This window comes from Hyla sarda, unplaced genomic scaffold (assembly GCF_029499605.1).
Source record: "Hyla sarda isolate aHylSar1 unplaced genomic scaffold, aHylSar1.hap1 scaffold_285, whole genome shotgun sequence".
Taxonomy (NCBI): Eukaryota; Metazoa; Chordata; class Amphibia; order Anura; family Hylidae; genus Hyla; species Hyla sarda.
The window spans coordinates 34,912-55,691 of NW_026609556.1; the positions used below are offsets into that span (position 1 = coordinate 34,912).

At 45.8% G+C, this 20,780-nt stretch overlaps 9 non-coding genes across 9 annotated transcripts; all 9 read left to right on the plus strand.

Moving 5' to 3' along the window:
* The first annotated feature begins 1,381 nt into the window (after positions 1-1,381).
* LOC130326576 (U2 spliceosomal RNA) lies at positions 1,382-1,572 on the plus strand. The gene has a single exon (XR_008871157.1). It is a non-coding gene; the product is annotated as a U2 spliceosomal RNA (small nuclear RNA).
* A 2,086-nt stretch (positions 1,573-3,658) lies between these two features.
* LOC130326577 (U2 spliceosomal RNA) lies at positions 3,659-3,849 on the plus strand. The gene has a single exon (XR_008871158.1). It is a non-coding gene; the product is annotated as a U2 spliceosomal RNA (small nuclear RNA).
* Positions 3,850-5,937: 2,088 nt separating this feature from the next.
* LOC130326579 (U2 spliceosomal RNA) lies at positions 5,938-6,128 on the plus strand. The gene has a single exon (XR_008871159.1). It is a non-coding gene; the product is annotated as a U2 spliceosomal RNA (small nuclear RNA).
* A 2,084-nt stretch (positions 6,129-8,212) lies between these two features.
* On the plus strand, positions 8,213-8,403 carry LOC130326580 (U2 spliceosomal RNA). Its single transcript, XR_008871160.1, has one exon. It is a non-coding gene; the product is annotated as a U2 spliceosomal RNA (small nuclear RNA).
* A 2,088-nt stretch (positions 8,404-10,491) lies between these two features.
* On the plus strand, positions 10,492-10,682 carry LOC130326581 (U2 spliceosomal RNA). The gene has a single exon (XR_008871161.1). It is a non-coding gene; the product is annotated as a U2 spliceosomal RNA (small nuclear RNA).
* A 2,086-nt stretch (positions 10,683-12,768) lies between these two features.
* LOC130326582 (U2 spliceosomal RNA) lies at positions 12,769-12,959 on the plus strand. Its single transcript, XR_008871162.1, has one exon. It is a non-coding gene; the product is annotated as a U2 spliceosomal RNA (small nuclear RNA).
* Positions 12,960-15,051: 2,092 nt separating this feature from the next.
* Positions 15,052-15,242, plus strand: LOC130326583 (U2 spliceosomal RNA). The gene has a single exon (XR_008871163.1). It is a non-coding gene; the product is annotated as a U2 spliceosomal RNA (small nuclear RNA).
* Positions 15,243-17,340: 2,098 nt separating this feature from the next.
* LOC130326585 (U2 spliceosomal RNA) lies at positions 17,341-17,531 on the plus strand. The gene has a single exon (XR_008871165.1). It is a non-coding gene; the product is annotated as a U2 spliceosomal RNA (small nuclear RNA).
* Positions 17,532-19,620: 2,089 nt separating this feature from the next.
* LOC130326586 (U2 spliceosomal RNA) lies at positions 19,621-19,811 on the plus strand. The gene has a single exon (XR_008871166.1). It is a non-coding gene; the product is annotated as a U2 spliceosomal RNA (small nuclear RNA).
* The last annotated feature ends 969 nt before the right edge of the window (positions 19,812-20,780 follow it).

Here is a 20,780-nt window from a genome sequence, read left to right on the forward strand (position 1 = left end):
GACTTTGAGATCTATACTTTAGACTGTATCTAAACCTGCTCCAACATGGACTGACATTCTGGCCTACTTTCAGCCGATGCGACTTGTCTGTCGCTGAACAGTCGCTTTTTATGTATTCAGCACCTATGTATAATGTTGTAAAAATGCTCTAGAAGCTAAAGTCGCAGAAATGTCACACATATTTGGCCTGCAACTTTCTGTGCGACAAATTCAGACAGGAAAAATCAGTATAAATCCTTAGAAAATTATCCCCCAGTGTCTCCATCTGCTGGCGGTATTGAATAAGCATTGCTGCACTGATGGGGTATGCATTAGACGAAAAAAAAGAAGAAAAAGAAGAATAATACGCCCAGAAAAGAGGCGAAAAGGAGAAAAACGTAAAAAAACGTGAAAAAAAAGTAAGAGGAAGAGAAGGGAAAAAAAGGTGGAAATGGGTTTAAAAGTGATTTCGGCGGAGAAATATATATATATATATATATATATATATATATATATATATATATATATACGCGCACACACACACATATATATAAACGTATTCTCCGTTGAGATATTGCAGCCGCTGCTGTGTCCAGGCCCAGGAGCCTTAGCACTGTGCTGTGATGTCACTCAATACCACTGACATCACTAGGTGTAAACAACATCTCTCCTTTGCTGTGTATGTGACTATGGAGCTGTTTGGTGATGTCGTCTATTATGGCCTTCATAGAAGCAACAGGAGATTGTTGCATCCATCTAGAACCCTCAGAACTACAGTGCTATGATGTCACTCACTTCCACAGGCCTTGCAGAGTGTAAACAACAACAACCCAGCTTTGTTGTGTATGTAACCATAGGGATTTGTGATGTCACCTAGAACCTTCACAGCAGCGACAGCTTTATGAGGAGCATCAGCACTGCTCTGCCTGAGCAGAACCATCACCGCCATAGGTTGTCAAATAACCCGGATTTAACCCACACAGGTAAGTCCAATGGGGTGCAGGCATGTCCTCTATGCTTACAGCTTCCCGTGGGTGTTGGTTTGATACCGTTTGGGGACAGCCAAGGAGGCATCTGCAGGCAACAAAGGTAGGTGTGTGCTTGTGTGTGTGTTTCCTATGCAGATCCTAAGCCCAGTGTCACATGCAAGTAGGAGGAGTAAGAAGGGTTCCTGGCAAATCCGGGTTATGGATTGCATTTAAAAAGGCCCCGTGGGAGTGCAATGGGCCCCTGTCTTGCTGCTTAGCAATAATGGTATGGGTTTAGGTTCTGCTGTGTGTACTGGTGGTTGACTGCCCCCCAGCCCAGAGTGTGCATGGAAAATTGTCTGGCAGCCTCCCTGACAGCAAGCAGTGATAGTGCCCATGAAGGGGACCTTGTTGGGCCCGCCCCTTTCACGGTTATCGCTTCTCGGCCTTTTGGCTAAGATCAAGTGTAGTATCTGTTCTTATCAGTTTAATATCTGATACGTCCCCTATCTGGGGACCATATATTAAATGGATTTTTGAGAACGGGGGCCGATTTCGAAGCTTGCTTCCGTCGCCCTATGCATTGACCCGATATGGCAGTATCTTCGGGTACAGTGCACCACCCCCTTACAGGGTTAAAAAGAAAGATTCCTACTTTCATTGCTACCTGCTTGCTGGCTAGCCAGCTAGCCAGCCCTGTGGGCCTTGCTGCTGCTGCTGCAGCCAAAAAACAAAAGGTGGTGCTGCTGCTGCTTCTGCTGCTTCTGCTTCTGCTTGTGTCTGGCCGCTGTTGGAGCGTCCAGGCACAGGACTTCTGCTGCTGCTGACTAAATGGCCTCCTTAATTGGATCATTTGAGTAGCCAGCACACCTGTGCAGGTAGGGCATGACATGATAGGCAGCTGCCTTGATAGCGGGTGGGTGCTGAATGTTCCTAATTGACAAAATAAGATTAATGCTTATGAAGAAATATAAAATCTCATCCCTTCCCCAATATCGCGCCACACCCCTACCCCTTAATTCCCTGGTTGAACTTGATGGACATATGTCTTTTTTCGACCGTACTAACTATGTAACTATGTAACATAACATGGGGGGGGTCTCCTGGCTGTTCACACAGGTGTGTCATTGCTGTACATTGACCATGCATTGCTTCTGTGGTATTGCAAAGGCAAAGACAAATGCTTCCAGCCATCCATTGCACTAATGGATTGGTCATCAGCTGGCTGTCTATGTCCCGCATCAATATAGACCAAAGTACAGAGGGTTAGGCTATGCTATTGTGCACCTACCTGATGCATCAGAAGGTGCGAGGCCCTTGCTAAATTCTGTGCACAGACTTTGAGATCTATACTTTAGACTGTATCTAAACCTGCTCCAACATGGACTGACATTCTGGCCTACTTTCAGCCGATGCGACTTGTCTGTCGCTGAACAGTCGCTTTTTATGTATTCAGCACCTATGTATAATGTTGTAAAAATGCTCTAGAAGCTAAAGTCGCAGAAATGTCACACATATTTGGCCTGCAACTTTCTGTGCGACAAATTCAGACAGGAAAAATCAGTATAAATCCTTAGAAAATTATCCCCCAGTGTCTCCATCTGCTGGCAGTATTGAATAAGCATTGCTGCACTGATGGGGTATGCATTAGACGAAAAAAAAGAAGAAAAAGAAGAATAATACGCCCAGAAAAGAGGCGAAAAGGAGAAAAACGTAAAAAAACGTGAAAAAAAAGTAAGAGGAAGAGAAGGGAAAAAAAGGTGGAAATGGGTTTAAAAGTGATTTCGGCGGAGAAATATATATATATATATATATATATATATATATATATATATATACGCGCACACACACACATATATATAAACGTATTCTCCGTTGAGATATTGCAGCCGCTGCTGTGTCCAGGCCCAGGAGCCTTAGCACTGTGCTGTGATGTCACTCAATACCACTGACATCACTAGGTGTAAACAACATCTCTCCTTTGCTGTGTATGTGACTATGGAGCTGTTTGGTGATGTCGTCTATTATGGCCTTCATAGAAGTAACAGGAGATTGTTGCATCCATCTAGAACCCTCAGAACTACAGTGCTATGATGTCACTCACTTCCACAGGCCTTGCAGAGTGTAAACAACAACAACCCAGCTTTGTTGTGTATGTAACCATAGGGATTTGTGATGTCACCTAGAACCTTCACAGCAGCGACAGCTTTATGAGGAGCATCAGCACTGCTCTGCCTGAGCAGAACCATCACCGCCATAGGTTGTCAAATAACCCGGATTTAACCCACACAGGTAAGTCCAATGGGGTGCAGGCATGTCCTCTATGCTTACAGCTTCCCGTGGGTGTTGGTTTGATACCGTTTGGGGACAGCCAAGGAGGCATCTGCAGGCAACAAAGGTAGGTGTGTGCTTGTGTGTGTGTTTCCTATGCAGATCCTAAGCCCAGTGTCACATGCAAGTAGGAGGAGTAAGAAGGGTTCCTGGCAAATCCGGGTTATGGATTGCATTTAAAAAGGCCCCGTGGGAGTGCAATGGGCCCCTGTCTTGCTGCTTAGCAATAATGGTATGGGTTTAGGTTCTGCTGTGTGTACTGGTGGTTGACTGCCCCCCAGCCCAGAGTGTGCATGGAAAATTGTCTGGCAGCCTCCCTGACAGCAAGCAGTGATAGTGCCCATGAAGGGGACCTTGTTGGGCCCGCCCCTTTCACGGTTATCGCTTCTCGGCCTTTTGGCTAAGATCAAGTGTAGTATCTGTTCTTATCAGTTTAATATCTGATACGTCCCCTATCTGGGGACCATATATTAAATGGATTTTTGAGAACGGGGGCCGATTTCGAAGCTTGCTTCCGTCGCCCTATGCATTGACCCGATATGGCAGTATCTTCGGGTACAGTGCACCACCCCCTTACAGGGTTAAAAAGAAAGATTCCTACTTTCATTGCTACCTGCTTGCTGGCTAGCCAGCTAGCCAGCCCTGTGGGCCTTGCTGCTGCTGCTGCAGCCAAAAAACAAAAGGTGGTGCTGCTGCTGCTTCTGCTGCTTCTGCTTCTGCTTGTGTCTGGCCGCTGTTGGAGCGTCCAGGCACAGGACTTCTGCTGCTGCTGACTAAATGGCCTCCTTAATTGGATCATTTGAGTAGCCAGCACACCTGTGCAGGTAGGGCATGACATGATAGGCAGCTGCCTTGATAGCGGGTGGGTGCTGAATGTTCCTAATTGACAAAATAAGATTAATGCTTATGAAGAAATATAAAATCTCATCCCTTCCCCAATATCGCGCCACACCCCTACCCCTTAATTCCCTGGTTGAACTTGATGGACATATGTCTTTTTTCGACCGTACTAACTATGTAACTATGTAACATAACATGGGGGGGGTCTCCTGGCTGTTCACACAGGTGTGTCATTGCTGTACATTGACCATGCATTGCTTCTGTGGTATTGCAAAGGCAAAGACAAATGCTTCCAGCCATCCATTGCACTAATGGATTGGTCATCAGCTGGCTGTCTATGTCCCGCATCAATATAGACCAAAGTACAGAGGGTTAGGCTATGCTATTGTGCACCTACCTGATGCATCAGAAGGTGCGAGGCCCTTGCTAAATTCTGTGCACAGACTTTGAGATCTATACTTTAGACTGTATCTAAACCTGCTCCAACATGGACTGACATTCTGGCCTACTTTCAGCCGATGCGACTTGTCTGTCGCTGAACAGTCGCTTTTTATGTATTCAGCACCTATGTATAATGTTGTAAAAATGCTCTAGAAGCTAAAGTCGCAGAAATGTCACACATATTTGGCCTGCAACTTTCTGTGCGACAAATTCAGACAGGAAAAATCAGTATAAATCCTTAGAAAATTATCCCCCAGTGTCTCCATCTGCTGGCGGTATTGAATAAGCATTGCTGCACTGATGGGGTATGCATTAGACGAAAAAAAAGAAGAAAAAGAAGAATAATACGCCCAGAAAAGAGGCGAAAAGGAGAAAAACGTAAAAAAACGTGAAAAAAAAGTAAGAGGAAGAGAAGGGAAAAAAAGGTGGAAATGGGTTTAAAAGTGATTTCGGCGGAGAAATATATATATATATATATATATATATATATATATATATATATATACGCGCACACACACACATATATATAAACGTATTCTCCGTTGAGATATTGCAGCCGCTGCTGTGTCCAGGCCCAGGAGCCTTAGCACTGTGCTGTGATGTCACTCAATACCACTGACATCACTAGGTGTAAACAACATCTCTCCTTTGCTGTGTATGTGACTATGGAGCTGTTTGGTGATGTCGTCTATTATGGCCTTCATAGAAGTAACAGGAGATTGTTGCATCCATCTAGAACCCTCAGAACTACAGTGCTATGATGTCACTCACTTCCACAGGCCTTGCAGAGTGTAAACAACAACAACCCAGCTTTGTTGTGTATGTAACCATAGGGATTTGTGATGTCACCTAGAACCTTCACAGCAGCGACAGCTTTATGAGGAGCATCAGCACTGCTCTGCCTGAGCAGAACCATCACCGCCATAGGTTGTCAAATAACCCGGATTTAACCCACACAGGTAAGTCCAATGGGGTGCAGGCATGTCCTCTATGCTTACAGCTTCCCGTGGGTGTTGGTTTGATACCGTTTGGGGACAGCCAAGGAGGCATCTGCAGGCAACAAAGGTAGGTGTGTGCTTGTGTGTGTGTTTCCTATGCAGATCCTAAGCCCAGTGTCACATGCAAGTAGGAGGAGTAAGAAGGGTTCCTGGCAAATCCGGGTTATGGATTGCATTTAAAAAGGCCCCGTGGGAGTGCAATGGGCCCCTGTCTTGCTGCTTAGCAATAATGGTATGGGTTTAGGTTCTGCTGTGTGTACTGGTGGTTGACTGCCCCCCAGCCCAGAGTGTGCATGGAAAATTGTCTGGCAGCCTCCCTGACAGCAAGCAGTGATAGTGCCCATGAAGGGGACCTTGTTGGGCCCGCCCCTTTCACGGTTATCGCTTCTCGGCCTTTTGGCTAAGATCAAGTGTAGTATCTGTTCTTATCAGTTTAATATCTGATACGTCCCCTATCTGGGGACCATATATTAAATGGATTTTTGAGAACGGGGGCCGATTTCGAAGCTTGCTTCCGTCGCCCTATGCATTGACCCGATATGGCAGTATCTTCGGGTACAGTGCACCACCCCCTTACAGGGTTAAAAAGAAAGATTCCTACTTTCATTGCTACCTGCTTGCTGGCTAGCCAGCTAGCCAGCCCTGTGGGCCTTGCTGCTGCTGCTGCAGCCAAAAAACAAAAGGTGGTGCTGCTGCTGCTTCTGCTGCTTCTGCTTCTGCTTGTGTCTGGCCGCTGTTGGAGCGTCCAGGCACAGGACTTCTGCTGCTGCTGACTAAATGGCCTCCTTAATTGGATCATTTGAGTAGCCAGCACACCTGTGCAGGTAGGGCATGACATGATAGGCAGCTGCCTTGATAGCGGGTGGGTGCTGAATGTTCCTAATTGACAAAATAAGATTAATGCTTATGAAGAAATATAAAATCTCATCCCTTCCCCAATATCGCGCCACACCCCTACCCCTTAATTCCCTGGTTGAACTTGATGGACATATGTCTTTTTTCGACCGTACTAACTATGTAACTATGTAACATAACATGGGGGGGGTCTCCTGGCTGTTCACACAGGTGTGTCATTGCTGTACATTGACCATGCATTGCTTCTGTGGTATTGCAAAGGCAAAGACAAATGCTTCCAGCCATCCATTGCACTAATGGATTGGTCATCAGCTGGCTGTCTATGTCCCGCATCAATATAGACCAAAGTACAGAGGGTTAGGCTATGCTATTGTGCACCTACCTGATGCATCAGAAGGTGCGAGGCCCTTGCTAAATTCTGTGCACAGACTTTGAGATCTATACTTTAGACTGTATCTAAACCTGCTCCAACATGGACTGACATTCTGGCCTACTTTCAGCCGATGCGACTTGTCTGTCGCTGAACAGTCGCTTTTTATGTATTCAGCACCTATGTATAATGTTGTAAAAATGCTCTAGAAGCTAAAGTCGCAGAAATGTCACACATATTTGGCCTGCAACTTTCTGTGCGACAAATTCAGACAGGAAAAATCAGTATAAATCCTTAGAAAATTATCCCCCAGTGTCTCCATCTGCTGGCGGTATTGAATAAGCATTGCTGCACTGATGGGGTATGCATTAGACGAAAAAAAAGAAGAAAAAGAAGAATAATACGCCCAGAAAAGAGGCGAAAAGGAGAAAAACGTAAAAAAACGTGAAAAAAAAGTAAGAGGAAGAGAAGGGAAAAAAAGGTGGAAATGGGTTTAAAAGTGATTTCGGCGGAGAAATATATATATATATATATATATATATATATATATATATATACGCGCACACACACACATATATATAAACGTATTCTCCGTTGAGATATTGCAGCCGCTGCTGTGTCCAGGCCCAGGAGCCTTAGCACTGTGCTGTGATGTCACTCAATACCACTGACATCACTAGGTGTAAACAACATCTCTCCTTTGCTGTGTATGTGACTATGGAGCTGTTTGGTGATGTCGTCTATTATGGCCTTCATAGAAGCAACAGGAGATTGTTGCATCCATCTAGAACCCTCAGAACTACAGTGCTATGATGTCACTCACTTCCACAGGCCTTGCAGAGTGTAAACAACAACAACCCAGCTTTGTTGTGTATGTAACCATAGGGATTTGTGATGTCACCTAGAACCTTCACAGCAGCGACAGCTTTATGAGGAGCATCAGCACTGCTCTGCCTGAGCAGAACCATCACCGCCATAGGTTGTCAAATAACCCGGATTTAACCCACACAGGTAAGTCCAATGGGGTGCAGGCATGTCCTCTATGCTTACAGCTTCCCGTGGGTGTTGGTTTGATACCGTTTGGGGACAGCCAAGGAGGCATCTGCAGGCAACAAAGGTAGGTGTGTGCTTGTGTGTGTGTTTCCTATGCAGATCCTAAGCCCAGTGTCACATGCAAGTAGGAGGAGTAAGAAGGGTTCCTGGCAAATCCGGGTTATGGATTGCATTTAAAAAGGCCCCGTGGGAGTGCAATGGGCCCCTGTCTTGCTGCTTAGCAATAATGGTATGGGTTTAGGTTCTGCTGTGTGTACTGGTGGTTGACTGCCCCCCAGCCCAGAGTGTGCATGGAAAATTGTCTGGCAGCCTCCCTGACAGCAAGCAGTGATAGTGCCCATGAAGGGGACCTTGTTGGGCCCGTCCCTTTCACGGTTATCGCTTCTCGGCCTTTTGGCTAAGATCAAGTGTAGTATCTGTTCTTATCAGTTTAATATCTGATACGTCCCCTATCTGGGGACCATATATTAAATGGATTTTTGAGAACGGGGGCCGATTTCGAAGCTTGCTTCCGTCGCCCTATGCATTGACCCGATATGGCAGTATCTTCGGGTACAGTGCACCACCCCCTTACAGGGTTAAAAAGAAAGATTCCTACTTTCATTGCTACCTGCTTGCTGGCTAGCCAGCTAGCCAGCCCTGTGGGCCTTGCTGCTGCTGCTGCAGCCAAAAAACAAAAGGTGGTGCTGCTGCTGCTTCTGCTGCTTCTGCTTCTGCTTGTGTCTGGCCGCTGTTGGAGCGTCCAGGCACAGGACTTCTGCTGCTGCTGACTAAATGGCCTCCTTAATTGGATCATTTGAGTAGCCAGCACACCTGTGCAGGTAGGGCATGACATGATAGGCAGCTGCCTTGATAGCGGGTGGGTGCTGAATGTTCCTAATTGACAAAATAAGATTAATGCTTATGAAGAAATATAAAATCTCATCCCTTCCCCAATATCGCGCCACACCCCTACCCCTTAATTCCCTGGTTGAACTTGATGGACATATGTCTTTTTTCGACCGTACTAACTATGTAACTATGTAACATAACATGGGGGGGGTCTCCTGGCTGTTCACACAGGTGTGTCATTGCTGTACATTGACCATGCATTGCTTCTGTGGTATTGCAAAGGCAAAGACAAATGCTTCCAGCCATCCATTGCACTAATGGATTGGTCATCAGCTGGCTGTCTATGTCCCGCATGAATATAGACCAAAGTACAGAGGGTTAGGCTATGCTATTGTGCACCTACCTGATGCATCAGAAGGTGCGAGGCCCTTGCTAAATTCTGTGCACAGACTTTGAGATCTATACTTTAGACTGTATCTAAACCTGCTCCAACATGGACTGACATTCTGGCCTACTTTCAGCCGATGCGACTTGTCTGTCGCTGAACAGTCGCTTTTTATGTATTCAGCACCTATGTATAATGTTGTAAAAATGCTCTAGAAGCTAAAGTCGCAGAAATGTCACACATATTTGGCCTGCAACTTTCTGTGCGACAAATTCAGACAGGAAAAATCAGTATAAATCCTTAGAAAATTATCCCCCAGTGTCTCCATCTGCTGGCGGTATTGAATAAGCATTGCTGCACTGATGGGGTATGCATTAGACGAAAAAAAAGAAGAAAAAGAAGAATAATACGCCCAGAAAAGAGGCGAAAAGGAGAAAAACGTAAAAAAACGTGAAAAAAAAGTAAGAGGAAGAGAAGGGAAAAAAAGGTGGAAATGGGTTTAAAAGTGATTTCGGCGGAGAAATATATATATATATATATATATATATATATATATATATATATATACGCGCACACACACACATATATATAAACGTATTCTCCGTTGAGATATTGCAGCCGCTGCTGTGTCCAGGCCCAGGAGCCTTAGCACTGTGCTGTGATGTCACTCAATACCACTGACATCACTAGGTGTAAACAACATCTCTCCTTTGCTGTGTATGTGACTATGGAGCTGTTTGGTGATGTCGTCTATTATGGCCTTCATAGAAGCAACAGGAGATTGTTGCATCCATCTAGAACCCTCAGAACTACAGTGCTATGATGTCACTCACTTCCACAGGCCTTGCAGAGTGTAAACAACAACAACCCAGCTTTGTTGTGTATGTAACCATAGGGATTTGTGATGTCACCTAGAACCTTCACAGCAGCGACAGCTTTATGAGGAGCATCAGCACTGCTCTGCCTGAGCAGAACCATCACCGCCATAGGTTGTCAAATAACCCGGATTTAACCCACACAGGTAAGTCCAATGGGGTGCAGGCATGTCCTCTATGCTTACAGCTTCCCGTGGGTGTTGGTTTGATACCGTTTGGGGACAGCCAAGGAGGCATCTGCAGGCAACAAAGGTAGGTGTGTGCTTGTGTGTGTGTTTCCTATGCAGATCCTAAGCCCAGTGTCACATGCAAGTAGGAGGAGTAAGAAGGGTTCCTGGCAAATCCGGGTTATGGATTGCATTTAAAAAGGCCCCGTGGGAGTGCAATGGGCCCCTGTCTTGCTGCTTAGCAATAATGGTATGGGTTTAGGTTCTGCTGTGTGTACTGGTGGTTGACTGCCCCCCAGCCCAGAGTGTGCATGGAAAATTGTCTGGCAGCCTCCCTGACAGCAAGCAGTGATAGTGCCCATGAAGGGGACCTTGTTGGGCCCGTCCCTTTCACGGTTATCGCTTCTCGGCCTTTTGGCTAAGATCAAGTGTAGTATCTGTTCTTATCAGTTTAATATCTGATACGTCCCCTATCTGGGGACCATATATTAAATGGATTTTTGAGAACGGGGGCCGATTTCGAAGCTTGCTTCCGTCGCCCTATGCATTGACCCGATATGGCAGTATCTTCGGGTACAGTGCACCACCCCCTTACAGGGTTAAAAAGAAAGATTCCTACTTTCATTGCTACCTGCTTGCTGGCTAGCCAGCTAGCCAGCCCTGTGGGCCTTGCTGCTGCTGCTGCAGCCAAAAAACAAAAGGTGGTGCTGCTGCTGCTTCTGCTGCTTCTGCTTCTGCTTGTGTCTGGCCGCTGTTGGAGCGTCCAGGCACAGGACTTCTGCTGCTGCTGACTAAATGGCCTCCTTAATTGGATCATTTGAGTAGCCAGCACACCTGTGCAGGTAGGGCATGACATGATAGGCAGCTGCCTTGATAGCGGGTGGGTGCTGAATGTTCCTAATTGACAAAATAAGATTAATGCTTATGAAGAAATATAAAATCTCATCCCTTCCCCAATATCGCGCCACACCCCTACCCCTTAATTCCCTGGTTGAACTTGATGGACATATGTCTTTTTTCGACCGTACTAACTATGTAACTATGTAACATAACATGGGGGGGGTCTCCTGGCTGTTCACACAGGTGTGTCATTGCTGTACATTGACCATGCATTGCTTCTGTGGTATTGCAAAGGCAAAGACAAATGCTTCCAGCCATCCATTGCACTAATGGATTGGTCATCAGCTGGCTGTCTATGTCCCGCATCAATATAGACCAAAGTACAGAGGGTTAGGCTATGCTATTGTGCACCTACCTGATGCATCAGAAGGTGCGAGGCCCTTGCTAAATTCTGTGCACAGACTTTGAGATCTATACTTTAGACTGTATCTAAACCTGCTCCAACATGGACTGACATTCTGGCCTACTTTCAGCCGATGCGACTTGTCTGTCGCTGAACAGTCGCTTTTTATGTATTCAGCACCTATGTATAATGTTGTAAAAATGCTCTAGAAGCTAAAGTCGCAGAAATGTCACACATATTTGGCCTGCAACTTTCTGTGCGACAAATTCAGACAGGAAAAATCAGTATAAATCCTTAGAAAATTATCCCCCAGTGTCTCCATCTGCTGGCGGTATTGAATAAGCATTGCTGCACTGATGGGGTATGCATTAGACGAAAAAAAAGAAGAAAAAGAAGAATAATACGCCCAGAAAAGAGGCGAAAAGGAGAAAAACGTAAAAAAACGTGAAAAAAAAGTAAGAGGAAGAGAAGGGAAAAAAAGGTGGAAATGGGTTTAAAAGTGATTTCGGCGGAGAAATATATATATATATATATATATATATATATATATATATATATACGCGCACACACACACATATATATAAACGTATTCTCCGTTGAGATATTGCAGCCGCTGCTGTGTCCAGGCCCAGGAGCCTTAGCACTGTGCTGTGATGTCACTCAATACCACTGACATCACTAGGTGTAAACAACATCTCTCCTTTGCTGTGTATGTGACTATGGAGCTGTTTGGTGATGTCGTCTATTATGGCCTTCATAGAAGCAACAGGAGATTGTTGCATCCATCTAGAACCCTCAGAACTACAGTGCTATGATGTCACTCACTTCCACAGGCCTTGCAGAGTGTAAACAACAACAACCCAGCTTTGTTGTGTATGTAACCATAGGGATTTGTGATGTCACCTAGAACCTTCACAGCAGCGACAGCTTTATGAGGAGCATCAGCACTGCTCTGCCTGAGCAGAACCATCACCGCCATAGGTTGTCAAATAACCCGGATTTAACCCACACAGGTAAGTCCAATGGGGTGCAGGCATGTCCTCTATGCTTACAGCTTCCCGTGGGTGTTGGTTTGATACCGTTTGGGGACAGCCAAGGAGGCATCTGCAGGCAACAAAGGTAGGTGTGTGCTTGTGTGTGTGTTTCCTATGCAGATCCTAAGCCCAGTGTCACATGCAAGTAGGAGGAGTAAGAAGGGTTCCTGGCAAATCCGGGTTATGGATTGCATTTAAAAAGGCCCCGTGGGAGTGCAATGGGCCCCTGTCTTGCTGCTTAGCAATAATGGTATGGGTTTAGGTTCTGCTGTGTGTACTGGTGGTTGACTGCCCCCCAGCCCAGAGTGTGCATGGAAAATTGTCTGGCAGCCTCCCTGACAGCAAGCAGTGATAGTGCCCATGAAGGGGACCTTGTTGGGCCCGTCCCTTTCACGGTTATCGCTTCTCGGCCTTTTGGCTAAGATCAAGTGTAGTATCTGTTCTTATCAGTTTAATATCTGATACGTCCCCTATCTGGGGACCATATATTAAATGGATTTTTGAGAACGGGGGCCGATTTCGAAGCTTGCTTCCGTCGCCCTATGCATTGACCCGATATGGCAGTATCTTCGGGTACAGTGCACCACCCCCTTACAGGGTTAAAAAGAAAGATTCCTACTTTCATTGCTACCTGCTTGCTGGCTAGCCAGCTAGCCAGCCCTGTGGGCCTTGCTGCTGCTGCTGCAGCCAAAAAACAAAAGGTGGTGCTGCTGCTGCTGCTTCTGCTGCTTCTGCTTCTGCTTGTGTCTGGCCGCTGTTGGAGCGTCCAGGCACAGGACTTCTGCTGCTGCTGACTAAATGGCCTCCTTAATTGGATCATTTGAGTAGCCAGCACACCTGTGCAGGTAGGGCATGACATGATAGGCAGCTGCCTTGATAGCGGGTGGGTGCTGAATGTTCCTAATTGACAAAATAAGATTAATGCTTATGAAGAAATATAAAATCTCATCCCTTCCCCAATATCGCGCCACACCCCTACCCCTTAATTCCCTGGTTGAACTTGATGGACATATGTCTTTTTTCGACCGTACTAACTATGTAACTATGTAACATAACATGGGGGGGGTCTCCTGGCTGTTCACACAGGTGTGTCATTGCTGTACATTGACCATGCATTGCTTCTGTGGTATTGCAAAGGCAAAGACAAATGCTTCCAGCCATCCATTGCACTAATGGATTGGTCATCAGCTGGCTGTCTATGTCCCGCATCAATATAGACCAAAGTACAGAGGGTTAGGCTATGCTATTGTGCACCTACCTGATGCATCAGAAGGTGCGAGGCCCTTGCTAAATTCTGTGCACAGACTTTGAGATCTATACTTTAGACTGTATCTAAACCTGCTCCAACATGGACTGACATTCTGGCCTACTTTCAGCCGATGCGACTTGTCTGTCGCTGAACAGTCGCTTTTTATGTATTCAGCACCTATGTATAATGTTGTAAAAATGCTCTAGAAGCTAAAGTCGCAGAAATGTCACACATATTTGGCCTGCAACTTTCTGTGCGACAAATTCAGACAGGAAAAATCAGTATAAATCCTTAGAAAATTATCCCCCAGTGTCTCCATCTGCTGGCGGTATTGAATAAGCATTGCTGCACTGATGGGGTATGCATTAGACGAAAAAAAAGAAGAAAAAGAAGAATAATACGCCCAGAAAAGAGGCGAAAAGGAGAAAAACGTAAAAAAACGTGAAAAAAAAGTAAGAGGAAGAGAAGGGAAAAAAAGGTGGAAATGGGTTTAAAAGTGATTTCGGCGGAGAATATATATATATATATATATATATATATATATATATATATATATATACGCGCACACACACACATATATATAAACGTATTCTCCGTTGAGATATTGCAGCCGCTGCTGTGTCCAGGCCCAGGAGCCTTAGCACTGTGCTGTGATGTCACTCAATACCACTGACATCACTAGGTGTAAACAACATCTCTCCTTTGCTGTGTATGTGACTATGGAGCTGTTTGGTGATGTCGTCTATTATGGCCTTCATAGAAGCAACAGGAGATTGTTGCATCCATCTAGAACCCTCAGAACTACAGTGCTATGATGTCACTCACTTCCACAGGCCTTGCAGAGTGTAAACAACAACAACCCAGCTTTGTTGTGTATGTAACCATAGGGATTTGTGATGTCACCTAGAACCTTCACAGCAGCGACAGCTTTATGAGGAGCATCAGCACTGCTCTGCCTGAGCAGAACCATCACCGCCATAGGTTGTCAAATAACCCGGATTTAACCCACACAGGTAAGTCCAATGGGGTGCAGGCATGTCCTCTATGCTTACAGCTTCCCGTGGGTGTTGGTTTGATACCGTTTGGGGACAGCCAAGGAGGCATCTGCAGGCAACAAAGGTAGGTGTGTGCTTGTGTGTGTGTTTCCTATGCAGATCCTAAGCCCAGTGTCACATGCAAGTAGGAGGAGTAAGAAGGGTTCCTGGCAAATCCGGGTTATGGATTGCATTTAAAAAGGCCCCGTGGGAGTGCAATGGGCCCCTGTCTTGCTGCTTAGCAATAATGGTATGGGTTTAGGTTCTGCTGTGTGTACTGGTGGTTGACTGCCCCCCAGCCCAGAGTGTGCATGGAAAATTGTCTGGCAGCCTCCCTGACAGCAAGCAGTGATAGTGCCCATGAAGGGGACCTTGTTGGGCCCGCCCCTTTCACGGTTATCGCTTCTCGGCCTTTTGGCTAAGATCAAGTGTAGTATCTGTTCTTATCAGTTTAATATCTGATACGTCCCCTATCTGGGGACCATATATTAAATGGATTTTTGAGAACGGGGGCCGATTTCGAAGCTTGCTTCCGTCGCCCTATGCATTGACCCGATATGGCAGTATCTTCGGGTACAGTGCACCACCCCCTTACAGGGTTAAAAAGAAAGATTCCTACTTTCATTGCTACCTGCTTGCTGGCTAGCCAGCTAGCCAGCCCTGTGGGCCTTGCTGCTGCTGCTGCAGCCAAAAAACAAAAGGTGGTGCTGCTGCTGCTTCTGCTGCTTCTGCTTCTGCTTGTGTCTGGCCGCTGTTGGAGCGTCCAGGCACAGGACTTCTGCTGCTGCTGACTAAATGGCCTCCTTAATTGGATCATTTGAGTAGCCAGCACACCTGTGCAGGTAGGGCATGACATGATAGGCAGCTGCCTTGATAGCGGGTGGGTGCTGAATGTTCCTAATTGACAAAATAAGATTAATGCTTATGAAGAAATATAAAATCTCATCCCTTCCCCAATATCGCGCCACACCCCTACCCCTTAATTCCCTGGTTGAACTTGATGGACATATGTCTTTTTTCGACCGTACTAACTATGTAACTATGTAACATAACATGGGGGGGGTCTCCTGGCTGTTCACACAGGTGTGTCATTGCTGTACATTGACCATGCATTGCTTCTGTGGTATTGCAAAGGCAAAGACAAATGCTTCCAGCCATCCATTGCACTAATGGATTGGTCATCAGCTGGCTGTCTATGTCCCGCATCAATATAGACCAAAGTACAGAGGGTTAGGCTATGCTACAGTGCACCTACCTGATGCATCAGAAGGTGCGAGGCCCTTGCTAAATTCTGTGCACAGACTTTGAGATCTATACTTTAGACTGTATCTAAACCTGCTCCAACATGGACTGACATTCTGGCCTACTTTCAGCCGATGCGACTTGTCTGTCGCTGAACAGTCGCTTTTTATGTATTCAGCACCTATGTATAATGTTGTAAAAATGCTCTAGAAGCTAAAGTCGCAGAAATGTCACACATATTTGGCCTGCAACTTTCTGTGCGACAAATTCAGACAGGAAAAATCAGTATAAATCCTTAGAAAATTATCCCCCAGTGTCTCCATCTGCTGGCGGTATTGAATAAGCATTGCTGCACTGATGGGGTATGCATTAGACGAAAAAAAAGAAGAAAAAGAAGAATAATACGCCCAGAAAAGAGGCGAAAAGGAGAAAAACGTAAAAAAACGTGAAAAAAAAGTAAGAGGAAGAGAAGGGAAAAAAAGGTGGAAATGGGTTTAAAAGTGATTTCGGCGGAGAAATATATATATATATATATATATATATATATATATATATATATATATATATATATACGCGCACACACACACATATATATAAACGTATTCTCCGTTGAGATATTGCAGCCGCTGCTGTGTCCAGGCCCAGGAGCCTTAGCACTGTGCTGTGATGTCACTCAATACCACTGACATCACTAGGTGTAAACAACATCTCTCCTTTGCTGTGTATGTGACTATGGAGCTGTTTGGTGATGTCGTCTATTATGGCCTTCATAGAAGCAACAGGAGATTGTTGCATCCATCTAGAACCCTCAGAACTACAGTGCTATGATGTCACTCACTTCCACAGGCCTTGCAGAGTGTAAACAACAACAACCCAGCTTTGTTGTGTATGTAACCATAGGGATTTGTGATGTCACCTAGAACCTTCACAGCAGCGACAGCTTTATGAGGAGCATCAGCACTGCTCTGCCTGAGCAGAACCATCACCGCCATAGGTTGTCAAATAACCCAGATTTAACCCACACAGGTAAGTCCAATGGGGTGCAGGCATGTCCTCTATGCTTACAGCTTCCCGTGGGTGTTGGTTTGATACCGTTTGGGGACAGCCAAGGAGGCATCTGCAGGCAACAAAGGTAGGTGTGTGCTTGTGTGTGTGTTTCCTATGCAGATCCTAAGCCCAGTGTCACATGCAAGTAGGAGGAGTAAGAAGGGTTCCTGGCAAATCCGGGTTATGGATTGCATTTAAAAAGGCCCCATGGGAGTGCAATGGGCCCCTGTCTTGCTGCTTAGCAATAATGGTATGGGTTTAGGTTCTGCTGTGTGTACTGGTGGTTGACTGCCCCCCAGCCCAGAGTGTGCATGGAAAATTGTCTGGCAGCCTCCCTGACAGCAAGCAGTGATAGTGCCCATGAAGGGGACCTTGTTGGGCCCGCCCCTTTCACGGTTATCGCTTCTCGGCCTTTTGGCTAAGATCAAGTGTAGTATCTGTTCTTATCAGTTTAATATCTGATACGTCCCCTATCTGGGGACCATATATTAAATGGATTTTTGAGAACGGGGGCCGATTTCGAAGCTTGCTTCCGTCGCCCTATGCATTGACCCGATATGGCAGTATCTTCGGGTACAGTGCACCACCCCCTTACAGGGTTAAAAAGAAAGATTCCTACTTTCATTGCTACCTGCTTGCTGGCTAGCCAGCTAGCCAGCCCTGTGGGCCTTGCTGCTGCTGCTGCAGCCAAAAAACAAAAGGTGGTGCTGCTGCTGCTGCTTCTGCTGCTTCTGCTTCTGCTTGTGTCTGGCCGCTGTTGGAGCGTCCAGGCACAGGACTTCTGCTGCTGCTGACTAAATGGCCTCCTTAATTGGATCATTTGAGTAGCCAGCACACCTGTGCAGGTAGGGCATGACATGATAGGCAGCTGCCTTGATAGCGGGTGGGTGCTGAATGTTCCTAATTGACAAAATAAGATTAATGCTTATGAAGAAATATAAAATCTCATCCCTTCCCCAATATCGCGCCACACCCCTACCCCTTAATTCCCTGGTTGAACTTGATGGACATATGTCTTTTTTCGACCGTACTAACTATGTAACTATGTAACATAACATGGGGGGGGTCTCCTGGCTGTTCACACAGGTGTGTCATTGCTGTACATTGACCATGCATTGCTTCTGTGGTATTGCAAAGGCAAAGACAAATGCTTCCAGCCATCCATTGCACTAATGGATTGGTCATCAGCTGGCTGTCTATGTCCCGCATCAATATAGACCAAAGTACAGAGGGTTAGGCTATGCTATTGTGCACCTACCTGATGCATCAGAAGGTGCGAGGCCCTTGCTAAATTCTGTGCACAGACTTTGAGATCTATACTTTAGACTGTATCTAAACCTGCTCCAACATGGACTGACATTCTGGCCTACTTTCAGCCGATGCGACTTGTCTGTCGCTGAACAGTCGCTTTTTATGTATTCAGCACCTATGTATAATGTTGTAAAAATGCTCTAGAAGCTAAAGTCGCAGAAATGTCACACATATTTGGCCTGCAACTTTCTGTGCGACAAATTCAGACAGGAAAAATCAGTATAAATCCTTAGAAAATTATCCCCCAGTGTCTCCATCTGCTGGCGGTATTGAATAAGCATTGCTGCACTGATGGGGTATGCATTAGACGAAAAAAAAGAAGAAAAAGAAGAATAATACGCCCAGAAAAGAGGCGAAAAGGAGAAAAACGTAAAAAAACGTGAAAAAAAAGTAAGAGGAAGAGAAGGGAAAAAAAGGTGGAAATGGGTTTAAAAGTGATTTCGGCGGAGAAATATATATATATATATATATATATATATATATATATATATATACGCGCACACACACACATATATATAAACGTATTCTCCGTTGAGATATTGCAGCCGCTGCTGTGTCCAGGCCCAGGAGCCTTAGCACTGTGCTGTGATGTCACTCAATACCACTGACATCACTAGGTGTAAACAACATCTCTCCTTTGCTGTGTATGTGACTATGGAGCTGTTTGGTGATGTCGTCTATTATGGCCTTCATAGAAGCAACAGGAGATTGTTGCATCCATCTAGAACCCTCAGAACTACAGTGCTATGATGTCACTCACTTCCACAGGCCTTGCAGAGTGTAAACAACAACAACCCAGCTTTGTTGTGTATGTAACCATAGGGATTTGTGATGTCACCTAGAACCTTCACAGCAGCGACAGCTTTATGAGGAGCATCAGCACTGCTCTGCCTGAGCAGAACCATCACCGCCATAGGTTGTCAAATAACCCGGATTTAACCCACACAGGTAAGTCCAATGGGGTGCAGGCATGTCCTCTATGCTTACAGCTTCCCGTGGGTGTTGGTTTGATACCGTTTGGGGACAGCCAAGGAGGCATCTGCAGGCAACAAAGGTAGGTGTGTGCTTGTGTGTGTGTTTCCTATGCAGATCCTAAGCCCAGTGTCACATGCAAGTAGGAGGAGTAAGAAGGGTTCCTGGCAAATCCGGGTTATGGATTGCATTTAAAAAGGCCCCGTGGGAGTGCAATGGGCCCCTGTCTTGCTGCTTAGCAATAATGGTATGGGTTTAGGTTCTGCTGTGTGTACTGGTGGTTGACTGCCCCCCAGCCCAGAGTGTGCATGGAAAATTGTCTGGCAGCCTCCCTGACAGCAAGCAGTGATAGTGCCCATGAAGGGGACCTTGTTGGGCCCGCCCCTTTCACGGTTATCGCTTCTCGGCCTTTTGGCTAAGATCAAGTGTAGTATCTGTTCTTATCAGTTTAATATCTGATACGTCCCCTATCTGGGGACCATATATTAAATGGATTTTTGAGAACGGGGGCCGATTTCGAAGCTTGCTTCCGTCGCCCTATGCATTGACCCGATATGGCAGTATCTTCGGGTACAGTGCACCACCCCCTTACAGGGTTAAAAAGAAAGATTCCTACTTTCATTGCTACCTGCTTGCTGGCTAGCCAGCTAGCCAGCCCTGTGGGCCTTGCTGCTGCTGCTGCAGCCAAAAAACAAAAGGTGGTGCTGCTGCTGCTTCTGCTGCTTCTGCTTCTGCTTGTGTCTGGCCGCTGTTGGAGCGTCCAGGCACAGGACTTCTGCTGCTGCTGACTAAATGGCCTCCTTAATTGGATCATTTGAGTAGCCAGCACACCTGTGCAGGTAGGGCATGACATGATAGGCAGCTGCCTTGATAGCGGGTGGGTGCTGAATGTTCCTAATTGACAAAATAAGATTAATGCTTATGAAGAAATATAAAATCTCATCCCTTCCCCAATATCGCGCCACACCCCTACCCCTTAATTCCCTGGTTGAACTTGATGGACATATGTCTTTTTTCGACCGTACTAACTATGTAACTATGTAACATAACATGGGGGGGGTCTCCTGGCTGTTCACACAGGTGTGTCATTGCTGTACATTGACCATGCATTGCTTCTGTGGTATTGCAAAGGCAAAGACAAATGCTTCCAGCCATCCATTGCACTAATGGATTGGTCATCAGCTGGCTGTCTATGTCCCGCATCAATATAGACCAAAGTACAGAGGGTTAGGCTATGCTACAGTGCACCTACCTGATGCATCAGAAGGTGCGAGGCCCTTGCTAAATTCTGTGCACAGACTTTGAGATCTATACTTTAGACTGTATCTAAACCTGCTCCAACATGGACTGACATTCTGGCCTACTTTCAGCCGATGCGACTTGTCTGTCGCTGAACAGTCGCTTTTTATGTATTCAGCACCTATGTATAATGTTGTAAAAATGCTCTAGAAGCTAAAGTCGCAGAAATGTCACACATATTTGGCCTGCAACTTTCTGTGCGACAAATTCAGACAGGAAAAATCAGTATAAATCCTTAGAAAATTATCCCCCAGTG